We start from the raw sequence: 15,857 nt of genomic DNA, 5'->3' as shown, positions 1-15,857 counted from the left end.
CATCCATCCATCCATCCATCCACCCACCCACCCATCCACGAGCGATGCAGCTCAGCACCGACTCCCCAAGGCTGCTGTGGAGTGGATGCACAATCCAGGCACGGGAATATCGCTTCTCCGGCTCGCCTGAGCCAAGCTTGGAAAGGACAAATGACTTGGGTCCCTGGGGGTACGAGCAAGGCTGAAGCTGGAGGGCAACGGGCTGGGGCCCAGGGATATGGAGGCTGGGGTGGAGGGGGGCAGGGGTGCAGGATGCTGGGGTAGGAGGATCCACCCCCATCTGTGAGCACGTTTTGCTCCCACCTTCAATTCTCTTTGTGCAGCTTATTTGCATGCAAAAAAAATCCCTCTTTCTTTCTACTCCCAGCTGCAACAATGCACCCTTGTGCTTCTGAATCTGGGTGTGACAAAGAAGAAGCTGTTATTTAACACGCACCGAGCCCCGCTCAACGCTGGGAGCGCGCGTGGACATGGTGCTTAAACACTGGAGGCTCAGTTCTTCTCCAGCTCAGTTTTGGGAGAGGGGTTATACATCCTAGCTTCCTGCTCAGCGACCTGGCAGGGTCTTCTCGCTCTTCCCATGTCGGTAGGAAACCACCAGGTGCTGGAAGTTCCCATTTTATCCCCACCACTAAATGTTTTATCAGGGGAAAATGCCTAAAACCTGCTCCCCTCCAAGACCGTCACCCACCTCTGCACCCACCACTGTTTCTTCCTGGGAATCAAGTGCTGCAGGAGGGACAAAGCAGGATGATCTTTGCTGGTGGGATCAAGCTTGGCTTGTTCTGGTGTCATCTCCACGTAGCCAGGACACCACGAGGGCCCCGCCAGGAGGCAGCTTGTCGAGGTGATGCCAACCGCCTCCAGCCCTCGACCACGTTGCTTATTTTGGGCTCCCCTCAGTGGGTCCTGCAGGGCTGGGGGTCTCCGGCATCACAGGACCGTGACCTCGGCTGCGTGCATCTGGGTGCTGCTGTCCTGAAAACAGTATCTACTGATATTAAACCCAGCGAGCTATAAAACGAACCTGACATTTACCGTGGTTCTGGTTTCACTAGGTATAAGCCGCCTTTTATTAAAGTGGGAAGCTGGGTTTCTAGCCCTGCTTGCAGGGTTCAAACTCACCTCATTAGCCAAGGAAACGCTGGATGGGAACCTTGGGGTCACACAATTTATTTTCACTAATCACTCCCCATGATTCCTTTAAAAAATAAACTCCTCATCAAAAGTCCGAATTCGTTAATTATTCCTCTGTTTGATCAGCAATAGAAACCATCAGCAAAAATCTGTGCTGACACCTTCTGCTTCAAAACGCTGGGGTTTCTCTTCTCCCACAGGGAAGCTGGCATTCCACAGCTCACATTAGGCTTTAACGACAAAATATGATAATCCGAGGGCTGGGGGGTTCGGGCATGTGATGCCTGATATTTCCTACCGGTTCATGCAGAGGTTGCCGTCTCCCTGCGTCGTTTGCGCGTCCCTCGGTGGGAGCAGCTGTGCCACGAGCACATCTGAGGTCCTCAAAATGCCCAAGGCTGAGCGAGAGGCATTAATTGAAGAGGTCTCTAATTATTTAATGTCCCCATTCCCTAGGGACCGGGAAGAGATATAAATCCCCCCTACAAAGGGTTTAAATCTGGCCACAAATCTGTGAGAGGGTGAGGTGAAACGCCCTTGGCTCATCCCAGGGTAAGGTATGAGGTTTAGATCTGCTTCTGCGTTCTCCCTGGAATGTCTTGGGTCAGAAGGGATCTCAAAGCCCATCCAGTCCCACCCCTCCCATGGATCAGGGGCTCCAAGCCCCATCCAATCTGGCTTTCCTCTCGGTGGATATTGTGGCCGTGGGATGCCGGCGCGGCGTGGCAGGCGCTCGCATCCCTGTGAATCCCCACACTGGGATGAAGAGCCTTGCACGGTGGCTTTAATCCCAGCCCTGCTTTGCTGGCACAGCATCGCCCTGCGGTGCCGGCCTCTCCGCGTTGTCCTCAGAGCAGGAGTCTGGATGAAAACCCCGGGGATCCCAAGAATCTGGCTGCTCTCCAGCAAAAGGGACCCTTCCCTGGGGCAGCCGGGAGATGCAGCGGTGCCTCTGGGGAGTCCCAGACCCACCAAGCACCCGGGATCCCGCTGGAAGCCCCATGCGCAGGAATAAAACCCGCAGGCAGAGCGGGTTGTCCTGCTGGAACACGCTGCCTTCGTGTCAGGGAGCAATTACCCTGATCCACCGCCCTCCGGCTGAACACTTAACTCTTCACACCTCCAAAAGCAGTAAAACACGCAGCCCCGACAAAAATCCCTGGTGCAAAACCTGCAGCCAGTCTCTCCTGGGCCAAAGGGGGTGGGATGGGCAAGAGCCAAGGTGTCCGCGGTGAGGAGAGGGGCTGGATGCCTGCAAACCAGCTACCGAGGGGTCTGAGCTCGGCAGGGATTTAGGCAGGTTTGAGAGGTCCACAGAGACATCCAGCTTGGGCTGGTGGTGAGCACCAAGCCTACGAATGCAGGCGAAGGATACCAGTCGTGCCAGTATAACCAGTTACAGCATCTGGGTAGGTCTAATTGGGGTTGGAACTAGATGATCTTTAAGGTCCCTTCCAAGCCTGCCAACACTATCCTGGGATTGCTGTTAAACGTGAGGTCCTTACTTGCCCCAGAGCGGCCACGCTGAGCCCGCGGGAGCTGCAGGGGAGGGCGCGGGGTGGGTTTTTGGAAGCAGGTCTGGTGGGTCCCTTGCACTCCGATCAGCGTTGCTTTCATAGGGTGCGTGAGAAACTCTGCCAGGCTGTGCATCTCCTGCTGCTTCTTCCTCTTCCAAAACTATGAAAGCCCCTTGTGATGGGGACGTGGACCCTGTGCCAGGAGGAGGAAGGGGACCTGGGGGCATGGATCCTGTGCCAGCAGGAGGAAGGGGACCTGGTCCCGCTGAATTCACACCCAGAGCCCAAGGACCTCAGCTTCATCGCACCAGCAAAGCCACCGATCCCAGCCAAGGGCGAGGAGCACCCAGGGCTCTGCGTGCCCAGCGGTGCCAGGGCAGCCAGCCCAGATCCTTCCCCCTTGCTCCCTGAGCTCCATCCATCCCCCAGCTCCCTCTGGAGCCACTTCTGGCAAACTGGGAAGGGGGGAGGAGCTGGGACGCTGCCCGGGGAACCATCGCACTGCAGCGGTCATTAAAAATCTTCCCAGGCCCCCAACTCCCTCATTCAGGCAGACACCCATCAATCCACAAATTATTTTAAAGCACCATGCCAGGGCGGAAGGTTGATTTATGCCTTACAAGGCTTGAGCTATTTTCATTTGTCTGATTTATTAACGTTACACAAAATTACAGAGCGCTGCTGATTTATTAGTGGGGGCTGCTGGGCCCTTGCTGCTCGTGCTCCCTCCTGGGATTCGGGGGTTCGGGGATAGCAGCTCCCAGCGACGCCACCAAAATCTCATCAGCTCCTAAAGGGAGCTCAGTGTTCCCATGCTTTTGGAAAGCAAAGTCCTTCCACCTCCAGAACTCACAGTTTGCCTCTTGGAAATGGGTCTCCTGTTCATAAAGAGCTTGTGTTGAATTTCTGGAGGAGATGACGCTTGTAAATAGGGAGAAACTGGGGAAGGAGCTGGTGGCAAAAGCCTTAGTCTTCATTTTAGCAAGGAGGGCCTCTCTGAATTGTCACGTGTGGAATACAGAGCCATAGTATCATAGAATGGTTTGCGTTGGGAGGGACCATGAAGGTCAATATCTGAGCGGCACCGTCCCCTCCCTGGCCCGAGCAAAGCCTCTGGTTTCAGTAACCGCAGCAGAGGGGGCACGGGGTGCTGAGGGGGCCTAGGATCCTGCCCTTCAGCCTCCACTGAGAGCACAAAAGGAGTTTAACAGCTTCATCTCCCACATCTGGTTGTGCTTAAAATTCGTGTAGCTAATAGGGCTTTTTTTTCCAGCCCGGTGCAAGCAGAAGGCTGGAGCTGGGGGCTGCGCTGCTGGCGGCTGGGAAGCGTCCCCCATCCCGAGCATCCCCGCTCCCGTTTGCAATTAGACCCAGCAAGAGGTGAAGCTGCCTCAGTCCCCTTCCCCTTTCTCTTCGGAGGAGAGGAAATAACCACGGCCTGGCTGCTCTGCTCCCTGCCGCGAGGGAGAAGAGCAGCGGTGCCTGCTTTGCAGAAGAGGAGCAGCAGGATGGGTGAGCCATCCCAGAGCATCACCCCCAGCATGGGGATACAGGGATCCCATCCACCCCAAACTGTGCAAAGACAGAGAAGGCAGAGGGTCCACGAGCAGCTTTATTTACTTAAAGTGTCTCCTGGGGATAAACATAGCAGCTTGAGGATCTCAGTCCGTCCTGAGAAGGGTCCTCATGGGTTTATCTCTGTAGCAGAGGGGAGCAGGGAGGCCATTTCCAGGAGCTGGAGAGCTCCTGTTAAGTCCATTTGTACCTGAAAAATCCGAACTAAGCCCTAAGATCTTGCAGACATGCTCAGGGATATGGTTTAGTAGTGGACAGGTATGGTTAGACTTAATAATCTGAAAGGTCTTTTCCAACCAAATGGTTCCACGATTCTATGGCCCCTGAATTAAAGAGAAAAGAGAAGCCTGATTACAATGAGATGCCACCAGCACAGACCAGCAGAGCAGCTGCTGCCACAGGGCTTGGTATGGCCACCGATGCCGGCTGGGGACATGGGTCTGGGGCGCTGATCCCCCCAAACGCCTGATTTAGCAACAGTGGCTGCAGAAACGGGGCCGCGCTCTGCATGCACAAAGGGAAAAGATTTATCTTGAGAGGCTAAATCCACTTAGAGGAGCTTTAGGGGCCATAAATTGATTGCTCAGGGGACACGGCGACGGCAACAGGAAACAGCTTCGTGTTTACGGAGGTTTCTGTGTTTTTTCCGCATCACGGACCGCAGGCACATGAGTCTGGAACTGCAATCGAAGCCCATGCTGGTGGGTTGGGATTAAAAGGAGACGACTGGAGTCTCTGCATAGTCTCTCCCCGTGGCTATGTAAGCACCTATCCATGCTGCCAGCAACCACCAGCGGGAAACGAAATCCTCATCAAAAGCAAGGAACGTCACAGCTCTCCCTGCAGACCATCCCAGAACCACCTCCAGCATCCCACGAGCCACGCGTTCTGCAGCTGCTGCTCTGGCAGCATCGGGTGCTTGGAAATAGGAGCTGAGAGCACACAACCTGCAAGAAAACTGCTCCAGGCACAGAGAAGTAACAGTCAGCATCCCAACCCCATTCTGGAGAACACCATCCTCCCCCAAAACAGTGGAGCACAATAGCAAATAATAAGCAAATCTGACTTTTTTTCTGGTCCTTTCATCCTCTCTTCTTTCTAATCCTGCTCCCTCTTCCGCCAATGAGATGTTTGCATCTGAAGTGAAAAACAGGGAGAGCTTCTCTTGAAGAAATGCATGAAAAGAAGTGTGGCCAGCAGAGTGAGGGAGGGGATTCTGCCCCTCTGCTCCTCTCTTGTGAGACCTCATCTGGATTACTGTGTCCAGATCTGGAATCCTCAACATAAGGAGGAGATGGAGCTGCTGGAACGGGTCCAGAGGAGGCTGCAAGGATGATCCGAGGGCTGGAGAACCTCCCATACGAGGACAGGCTGAGAGAGTTGGGCTTGTTCAGCCTGGAGAAGAGAAGGCTCCGAGGAGACCTTGTAGCAGCTTCCAGTACCTGAAGGGGTTCCAAGAAAGCTGGGGAGGGGCTGTTCACAAAAGCTTGGAGTGACAGGACAAGGGGGAATGGGTAGATTTAGACTAGACATAAGGAAGAATTTTTTCACTATGAGAGCTGTGAGGCCCTGGCCCAGGTTGCCCAGAGCAGTGGTGGCTGCCCCATCCCTGGAGTGTTCCAGGCCAGGTTGGATGGGGCTTGGAGCCCCTGATCCCGTGGGAGGTGTCCCTGCCCATGGCAGGGGTGGAACTGGATGATCTTTGAGGTCCCTTCCAACCCAAACTATTCTTTCATTAAAGGATTTAAATCCAGGTTGCCGCTGGGCAGAACTCGCCAAGACCGGGTCACCCTTGGGATGCTGCAGCTCAGGAAAACCTGGGAGGTCAAACAACACCCGAGAATCCCCAGTGAAATGTCAGCACAACCCTGCCTTGAGCCATTTTCCCCCCTTTTCAGAATATAGAGTATCGGTAAAAGTAAAAAGACGCTCATTTCCCCGGCACCAGGTTATTTTCCAGGGGCCCAAAATTCCTCTGCGCAAGTGGCCTCATGGCCAGTAAACATCAGCCGAGCATCTCTGGCTCCGCGTGTTCAGCAGAGCGAAGCGACGTGAGCGTTTCAGGGTGGGCACGGCTGGGGCCGAGCGCCGAGATGGGGGCTCGCAGCCCGCTCCTCCCTGCGGCACGGGATGTGAGTTAACGCAGTCTCTTCATTTGAGCGTGTGCTTAAAGATGTGGTGAGCGGAGGCAGAAGTGGGCAGGACAGCCAAAACCCCCACATGGGTGAGAGAAAAGCCCCTGGACACGCTCCAGAACCCCGTCCCTCACACCTTGCCCCTGGTGGGACCCCCTGCCCTGCGGAGTGGCAGGCTGGAGGGGTTCGGTTGAAGATACGTATCAAACTGTTGTAATTAAAGGCTGGTTTGCCCCTTGCATTTAACCCAGGCAGTTTCTAAACACTCACAGTCCACTTCCCCACACCAAGGCGAAGCCCCAACGGGAGCACAATGGAGTCTTGTTTCTGGTAACCCGAGATGCCTTCGTCCCAGCTCTTTAATTTTAGACTCCAACGCGCTTGCATTCCTCAGCTCTACAATGGCAGATATTTATACTCTGGAATGCAGAGCCCAGTGCTAATTTAACAGGGCTGGGCAACCCAGGGCCGCTTTCCAAACTGGGCTCTCGCGGAGCTGAAATTGGGCCAGGCAGAGTTTTTATGGGTTTACAAATCTTTGCATTTGTTCCCTGGCCCCCTCAGATCCCCATAAAAGTGAAATGATGCTCCCTGCAAAGGCACCGGCCGCCTCGCCGAGCAGATGGACAAGCCGGCAGCCTTGGATGGGAGAGGGTGGCATGGCCATGGCCTGAGAAACAGGCTCCGACCTCTAACAAGGGGCCACACGGAGAGGCTTAAAACCCCCCATGGTTCTTCTAGATGGGAGTCTATCTTCTGGACAGGAGTGAGATGCTCAGGTGTGCAGAGAACAAGGGACCTGCTGGGGGTGTTTGACACAGGACATCGTGTTCGAGCTGATGGGATTGCGGAGAGTCTCATGCCCCAGGTCCACCGAAGAAGGATGCTGCAGGACAAAGGCAGCAAATCCCAAGGGAGCATCAATGATCTCCGTTTCAGAGCCACGGAGGTGGGTGCCTCGCACCGTTACCCACTCGTGCGTGGAGGAGGCCACGGTGACGCCTGCAAAGTGGTCCCAACTTCACGGGGTCGGGGGGACGGCAGCTAATTGAGAGAGGAGCAGTATTAGCAGATAAGGGAAGAGGTCAGCGCTGCAAAGCTAAATCCTTGACCTGTTATTTAAAAGGTCAGGCGGAGTTCAACAGACTACTCCAGGTCAATTCACTCAATTAAAATATTAAAAGTTCGAGGCAGGAGCGCAGAGATGGAGGTTCTTCCCCTCTCCTCCTCACAGGGGGAGAGAGATCAGGGATTATGTCGAGGTGTTCTGGTAGGCAAGCAGGCATGAGATGAGAAGCAAGGATCAGATTTAGGCCCAAACCTGATGACTGTAAGACAGAATCTCTGATCATCTCCAATCCTACAGAAGCCAGTGTCTATCAGAGCTTGGCCCAAAACCAGGAGCCCAGACGCCATGGATGGAATCAGGGACAGGAGAGGAGAATCCATGAAATTAAGGTCACCATTCTATGATTCTATGAATTTGTGTGTTCTTAGCTTTAGGATGCTGGGAGGTAGCAGCCACCTCCAGCCAACGTGTCCCACCACCAGATTCCACTCCATCCCTACCGCTGCTCAGCACTATTGAAGGACTAGAGTCCCCACCCCAGCCAGGGGCCTCCTTGGTACTTGCGCTGGTGAAAAGAGGGCTGGGACTTGGGCTGGGCTTGCAGAAAATTGGTGGAGAAGGTGTTGAATTCAGCTTCTGAACCAAGGGGCCGATGCTGCCTGCGTGGCATTGCCATGGACAAGCACCAACTGGAGAGCGGCTCTACCCACCCGTGTCGGCGTCTGGGGGCAGAAGGAGCCCTGCAGGTTCTGGTTTGTGTCTCCATGGATTTCAGGGCTTTTCTGCTGATGGTGGCCAGGACATTTGGCCACAGCAGAGCCAGAGCACTCAGGAGGTGGTCAGGCTCTTGGCGTTGTACATAATCCACTCACATCCTCATCGAAAGGGCTTCTCCCACCCTTTTGCAGCCTCCAACAGCAACTCCAATTAATCTTTGTCACGGGAGTAATCAAAAGGAGAGAGGACGGAGCGTGCAGACACATCAGCAATTCATCTAATTCCATTTAACGGAAAGAAGGGAAGGGCAGGGTCTTGAGGCAGACGCATCACCTGGGAGGACCCCTGGACCCCCAAGGCTGAGGGCACGGTAGGATGCTCCCACCTCTGCAGGCAGGAATGGGGAATGACGTAGACCCCAGTACTGCTGGACTCAAAGGAGACTATTCAAACCATGGAAATAACATCTTTATGATGACAACCCCCTCGTTCATCCCCATTACAGATGGTCTCCTCTGCCAGGAGTGGGGTCAGGAGAGCAGCACCCACAAGCCACCTGCAAAGCTCAAGGACAAAGCAGCAAAGCAGGGCCGACAGCTTCAAGAGTTGGCCTATCTTCCCATAAATATTTGAGGATAAGCTGTGATTCTTCTTCCTCCTGCCCCAATATTTGATCATCTCCAAGCCTGGCTGGTAGGAACACATGGTCTTCTCAGCAGCCAGGCTGCGGTCCCAGCAAAGCTGTCAGCTCCATCAGAAAAGCCAGTGCTGCTGCTGATGGAAAATGGACCAGATCTCATCAGCCGGATGACAGAAAGCAGGGTCTTGCCTCAGCTGGAGTGATGCCACCCACGGCTGGTGTCCGTGACATCCCACGTGAGCCATCACAGAGAAGCAAAGATGTTGTCTGTAGCAGAGAAGCAAAGGTTGCTCCTCTCCAAGCGAGCCTTGTGCCAAGCGAGCACACTCTATAAGAATAAATAAAAGCTTTCAGCAAAATTAGCAACAGAAGGAATAGATAAACACTAAGGAGATATTGACTTCTGTTGAGGTGAATGTCAAGATTTATTGACCTGGGGAGGTAAATATTGACCAAGGCAAAGCTAAGGTCAATAATTAACTCAAGGGATGATAAATCAACGCGCAATGAAACATGAACTCTGGGCGGGCATCGCTACAGACATTTTGAATGTCTCCATTGAGGAACCTCTTGACTTTCTGCAAGACTTTTGGTTAGGTAGCACAACTTGGAACACATCATGAATGTGCCCATTGTCTCCAGAAACCAGGAAAGAACAGTATTTTGATAAAGTTCTAAATCTGAAGACCCTACAGCTCTGAGGGTCAAAATTGGTTCAGTTTTGGAAGAAGAAAGCCATAGGTCTAGGGTGGAGTTATACCGGTACCAATGTTACCTGAATTTAGGACAAAGCACCGACTATATGACCATGTCCAGGCTTAGAGAAGTCCAGATTTGATCCTTCTTGCTCATGAACCCACCAAGACACCACTTTTCTTCTGAGTTGAGGTTGTGGTGGGAGCAGAAGATGGCTGAGGAGGCAAGTGCTGATGTCTGGCACCCAGGATGGTGACATTTACCATCCAATACATCTTCCCACCAGCTCCCCAAACCAAAGAGGCCGGAGGGAGGAGAAGCCACACACCTGCTCCCTGCAGCAGGAACACCAGTGGGTGCAGTTCAGAAGGCAGATGCAGGACCTCCAGCCTCTGTTCCCTCTGCGGACTCTGAGGGGGAGTGGGGTCAAAAGCCCGTTCATACAAACGAGCGAAGGGGGAGGGAGGAATGTGCTGGAGCAGCTTGGCCAGCACCGAACAGCCGGGCCCCAGCAGCTCCATCGCTTCCTCGCATCCCCAAGATCTCCCACCCAGCCACATCCCACCTCTCCTGCCAGTTTGGGTCCTCCTGCCCCCAGTATCTTGGGGGCATGAGAAGAGCCTCTCGATCTCTCCTGAACAGTAAAAGCCAGGCGACCACCCCAGCTCTTCCCCTTCCCCTCTGCTATTTTTCATGCTTGGTTGAGTGCAGCACCTGGATCTGCTTTTCCCACAACAAGCCCCTGCAAGCAGCTGCCTCGTAAAAAATCTCTTTATTATTCTTTTCCCCTCTCAGCTCCGGGCAGTCCTGCCGGTGCCGTCGCTCACCACAGCCCAGGAGCCGGCACCTCAAGTGACCGCAGCTCCAAACGGGCGCGCGAAGCCACATTCCGCTCTCTCCCATGGCTCTGCTGATAAGGCAAGACGGAACCTTGGTGTAAAGTGTCCCTGGCGTGCCCAGGCTGCTGGTCCTCAGCAGCATTCCCCGTTGAATCCACACCAGCAGCAAGGAGGTGCCACGTCCCCAGCCCGCGGCTCCGACACCAAAGGAAAACGCTGATGGCAGCGGGGCTGACGCTTGATGGAAAGCAGAGCAAGATCTCCGTTGTCAAGAGCTTTTCTCACTCTGCTTGCAGTGCCCTGCACCCTGTTTGACCTCCATGTATATGAGAATAAATTAGTTAAGATAGAAGAAACACCCTCGTTAAGCTCTTCCGCGTGAAACGGCAGCACAGGGGAGGTGCCGGGAGCAGGGAATTTGTGGACCGACACCAGCGGACGGCGGCACCCAGCACATCAACCCCCAGCTGATGGGCCAGAGATGGGGAGATGGAGGAGATCTCCACCAGCCAGTGGCGCATCCCATCCTCAATGAAACAGTACTGCCCGGCTCAACTTCCAGACACGCTTGCACTGGAAATTGCTAATAAATTAATTCTGGTGCAATGTGTCTCTCAGCAGAGCCTGGTGTCGGTGAAGCCGGGATGAGAGTGAGTTTCCCCAAGCCCAGGAGAGCCTGGGCAGCCCGACCTGCCCCTGCCCGGTTCCCCACGCGTGCAGCCGCGTCCCTGGAGAGCGTGGAGGGGGCTGAGCAATCTGGCAGTAATTAGGCAGGGAAAGTCAACCCGCTGCTGGGTTCCTTCAGCCATCAACGTGTCACGGCCCAGAAGGGAGGTATTCCAAATGCCAAATTCAGATGTCATCAGCAATAACCTGATACACGTGCAAGGGGCTCCGGCGTCACCATCCCTGCCCTGGCTGCTCCCCAGTTTCAATCTGAAAAAGAGGTGGAAAAGGAGAAATGCCAGCAGAGCGCTGGAGAAGGGGAGAGAGGGACCAGCAGACCCAGCACAACCAGGGACAGTGTGGGTGCTCTCCTCTTGACTACTCACAGCCATCAAGAGATATCAAAAGCCTTAATTGCCCTTGATGAGGGCGGCTGTCGGGCATTTAAGGGCCAGGGAAGTCCTCAGCCCCCCAGACCCGTGCCCAAGATGCTGTCGTGGATGCTCATGTGCATGGAGCCAAGCTTGATGGCATCTCCTTCCCCCCGAAGCTGCCGTTGCCGGCGTTCATTGACAACGTTGTTAGAAACGTGAGGGTGAGGAATGGAAGTGGTTTGACCTTGGAGAGACAAGCTTCCCTGTCATCCCTCCCCTTCCCCCCGTGCCGTAACGAGGGGCTTTGCAATCTGTCAGGGCTCCTGACACGCGAGCAGAAAGCGCTTTTTATCCAAGTAATTAATTTAAAACCTATTAAAGAATTGTAGAAAGAAGCTCTTGGACCTCTTGAGGTGAGGAGCGTTGCAGAAGAGCACGAGGAGGTAACCTGGGGTACAAACACCCTTGGGATGTTCAACACAAATCACTCGTGGAGCTAACGGGACAGGGCGCATCGCTCAGTCTGTAGAGCAGCTGTAGCGCCTGGGGAGGGGGCATCGAGTGCCTGGAGGAGGAATCAGGTTCCATGATAGATTCCAGCTCTATTTTCCTATCTCACCACCAAAACCGAGCACAGGGGCTGCTTTCACCTTGTGCAAACCAAGCAGGGAGGTTTCGAACCCCCCCTTGGGTTCCTCCCCACGACGCTGGGGCTGGATGAAGGACTATCCCCTCCAGACCGAGGAGAGCGTGGAGGGTCTGCATTGTTTTTTTTTCCTGCATTCATAAATCACTGCTCTTTGTGGCCCCTTCCCCATGCATCGCACAATTCAGGTTAGGTTATAAATAGGATCCTGGGCTCTTTCAGGTTGATAAAGGCGGAGGGGGGTGGAGCAGCAGGGAGGCGTCACGACTACATAACACTTTCATTGCCCTGTCAAAATAAAGAATACCAGTGCTGCCGACCTCTTCTTTTGCAACATATATCAGCCGGGCTCCTGACACTGCATTTCAGACCAAAATAGGGATTAAAAAAAAAAAACAAACCCACAACAACCCCTCCCCCAGTTTCCCGATGGGGCAGAGATGCTGGTTGCCCAGCCCCAGCTGCCACTGGACTTTGATGCGGAGCTCAGCTTCATGCTGGTCGTGCCCAGAGCATGGTCCAAGCCCTCCGTGTGTGGTGGGGCATCTGGATGGAGATGCTGGAGCTGCAGGAGCACAGCCAGACCTTCAGTCATAGAATCACAGAAACGTAGAATCATAGAATCATAGAATGGGTTGGGTTGGAAGCAACCTTAAAGATCATCCAGTTCCAACACCCTTTGAAAGCACCACACACATCCAGCTCAGGTCTGTCCCAGGCTGTTAATGCACCAAACCACAAACATCCCCAAAACATCCCAGGATGCGGGGACTTATTCACCCTTCTGCATCTCCTCCTGCAGAGAGAGGAGCAAGGCTGATGCTCCAGCCACAACCTGGGTCCCCCAGGGGTCTCCCCTCAGGGTTGAGCTCCCCAAAGCCTCTTGTGCTGCCAGCATCACCGGCAGCAGCAGAACCCGCTGGAGGGGACACAGCCTGACCCGTGACCACGAGCGAGGAGGTGACCCCAGCCTGGGGAGCTTTGTGCTCCCTCTTTGGGTGACAACGATAATCAGAGAGATTTATATTGGTGAAAGGGCAAGGGGGAATGACAGGGAGATGAAGAAGGTGTTGGTGAGCAGGTGAGGTGGGTTTCCTCCTAACGTCACTGTGAAATCATATTAACGGAAAGAAGGGAGGTCCCTGCTTCTGGGTTGCGTTCCCCACACACCCTCTGGCTGTTGCAGCACGTAAGCTACGAAACTGGGGGCTGGGGAGGGAAAATGAGATGCCTGAGACCACCTCCAAGGAGCTTGAGATTCCTGTTTGCCTGTGAGAGGCGAAGAAATGGGCGAGCGGCACTTCTGGAGAGACCAGCCCGGGGGGATCAGCAAAGCCTTGAGTGTCCCTGGAGTCACAGTGGTCCCAGTGCAGGGTTCAGCCCCAGGGGATGGGGATCAACCCTCAGGGACCATCCCCTTCGCCTGGGAGCATCATGTTGGACCTGAGAGATGCCATCCCCGTGGCGGCATCGTCCCCCCATCGTTCCCAGATACAATAAGCCCCTTTACGAGGGCAGGGAGGTTATCCCCAGCGAAGCTCCGGTCGAGCCCAGGGACAAATCTGACACAGATCTGCCTTTAACAGCTCCAGTGATAAAAATGCCAGTTTATTGGAAACACATGGAGTATTTATAGAGGACATCAAAGCGGGAAGGAGGTTTACATAGCAACAGGCCAGATTAAGCAGAAGGCATCTGCTTTTTTGGCAGCCAAGGGGCTCTCGGGAGGCACAATAAATTGGCGGCACACTGGCCCTTTCATTCCCTCCTTTGGGGAAAGCAAAGGTTGGCAAAACAAAATACAACCACATGCCCGGCCATGTAAAACATGACAGGAATGGGAGCATCGGGTTACGGGCTGTGGGGCTGCACCCTGACACCCAGGGGAAAGAGGGGGCTCTGGGGAGACTCGGAGCAGCTTCCAGCACTGAGAGGGGCTGCGGGAAAGCTGGGGAGGGGCTCTTGGTCAGAGAGGGCAGGGAGAGAGCAAAGGGGAACGGTTTTGAGCTGGAAGAGAGGAGATTGAGGTGAGATCTTAGGGAGAAATGTTTTGCTGTGAGGGTGGGGAGGCCCTGGCCCAGGCTGCCCAGAGCAGGGGTGGCTGCCCCATCCCTGGAGGGGTTCAAGGCCAGGCTGGATGGGGCTTGGAGGATCATAGGACGGTTTGGGTTGGAAGGGATCTCAAAGCCCATCCAGTTCCACTCTCTGCCAGGTGCAGGGACACCTCCCATGGGGTCTGGTTGCTCAAAGTCCCATCCAACCTGGCCTTGAACAACGCCAGGGATGGTGCTTCCCCATCACTTGGGGCTCACCTGAGTCAAGAAGAGCTCCCAGGCCAGGGGCTGAGGCTGCTCCTTGCTACTGAGCAGCAGGAATGTGTGAAGTGTGGGCAGAGCCCCAGCCCAGCTCCCCTCACAGCCTCACTCCTCAGTTCTCCCACTGATGAAGCAGGTCCTGGGACCCACGAGGCCAGGATAACTGGGAATGGTCGCATCGGGGATGCTCTGAGGGTTGCTCGCACGCTCTGACGCTGCACAGTCAGCGGTGGGAAGGGCTGGACCGTGCCAGGTCTAATCCTGCCCAGACCTCACGGCGGTAAAAGGCGCCGGGTGGTCCTGAGCACATGATGCTGAGGCAGGTTTTATTTCAGCTCGACAGCCCGAACTCAGCTGGCCGTGGGCTAACCCACTGGCGACGCTGGGTTACAACGCCGCCGTGCCTTGTGTTAATTAACCTTCCAAACACTCCCCTAATATTTTGCCAAATCTAATAAGGCAGCGCTGGCCGAGAGGCTGTGGGAGGGATCAGCAACGCCTGGGGTCCAAGAGGGTTCCCTGGGGCTTCAGCTGCCATTCAAAGTTTTCTGTTGTCCTTCCCCTCCCCGTGCTGGGGTTCATCGTCCTCATTCCTGTGATGAGCTGCTGCCCTCAGCCTGCCTGGTGCTGCCCCTCCTCCCTGCCAGCGCTCCCCCTGCATCACCCCAAGCTCTAAAAGCCATGGAGAAAGGGTAAGACCATCTTTTCCATCCAGGAACCCAGTTTTCCATCCAGGAACCGACCCGCCCAGCTCTCCTCTGGAGCAGCAGGAGCCCACCCATCCGTGGGTGCTTTGGGGCAAAAACAGAGAAGCAAAGAATCAACATCTCCTCCTGCGGTAACCAGGATACAGGCAGCAGCGTCTTACCCCCAGGCATCCTCGGAAAGAGTTAACCCACCCAGCGTGTGCTGGACACTGAGGGTTCTCGGTCCTGGAGGGGCCTGGGGAGAGATGATAAATAGCTGGGGACGTCCTCTCCTCTCCACTAGCACCAGCGGAGCCCAGCTGGGGAGCGGCGTTCCCCACCTCCTATCCATCATTTTCAGCTGACTTTGTCACATCTTGTAAATCACCCACCCGATTCCATCCTCGGTTCCTCCGGAGCATCCCAGGTCCTGGGCATCCCACCCTTCTCATCCACGCAGCGACGCTCCAGGCAGATGCAGCTCCCATCACCGCTCTCTCCTGTTTCTATTTATTGGCTGCATGATCAGATAACTTGACGTTTATTTACATAGCCGGGAACCCGGCTCCTCTTTTAGCTCTGCGCTCTCGGCCGCCCGGGGTGGTTATTAGGTTTCCTCTGGCCCCTGTTTCTCCCTGGGCTCCAAAACCAGGAGACCTTGCAGAGGGCTGGGGTGGTGGGGGAGGTTTTGAGGTGGTTTCCTCTGCCCCAGGAGCTGCTTTTCCCCCAGCTGAGGATCACACGGAGCTGCTTGAAATCCCCTCCTTGAGCAGCAGCTGCATTAGGTGGGGAGGGACCCGGCATGAGGAAGAGGATGGGTCTGTGAGCTTGTCTGTGCTCGCTCG

Source organism: Phaenicophaeus curvirostris, chromosome 38, assembly GCF_032191515.1.
Source record: "Phaenicophaeus curvirostris isolate KB17595 chromosome 38, BPBGC_Pcur_1.0, whole genome shotgun sequence".
NCBI lineage: Eukaryota > Metazoa > Chordata > Aves > Cuculiformes > Cuculidae > Phaenicophaeus > Phaenicophaeus curvirostris.
The sequence above is the reverse complement of the archived record's forward strand: the minus strand, read 5'-3'. Positions refer to the sequence as shown.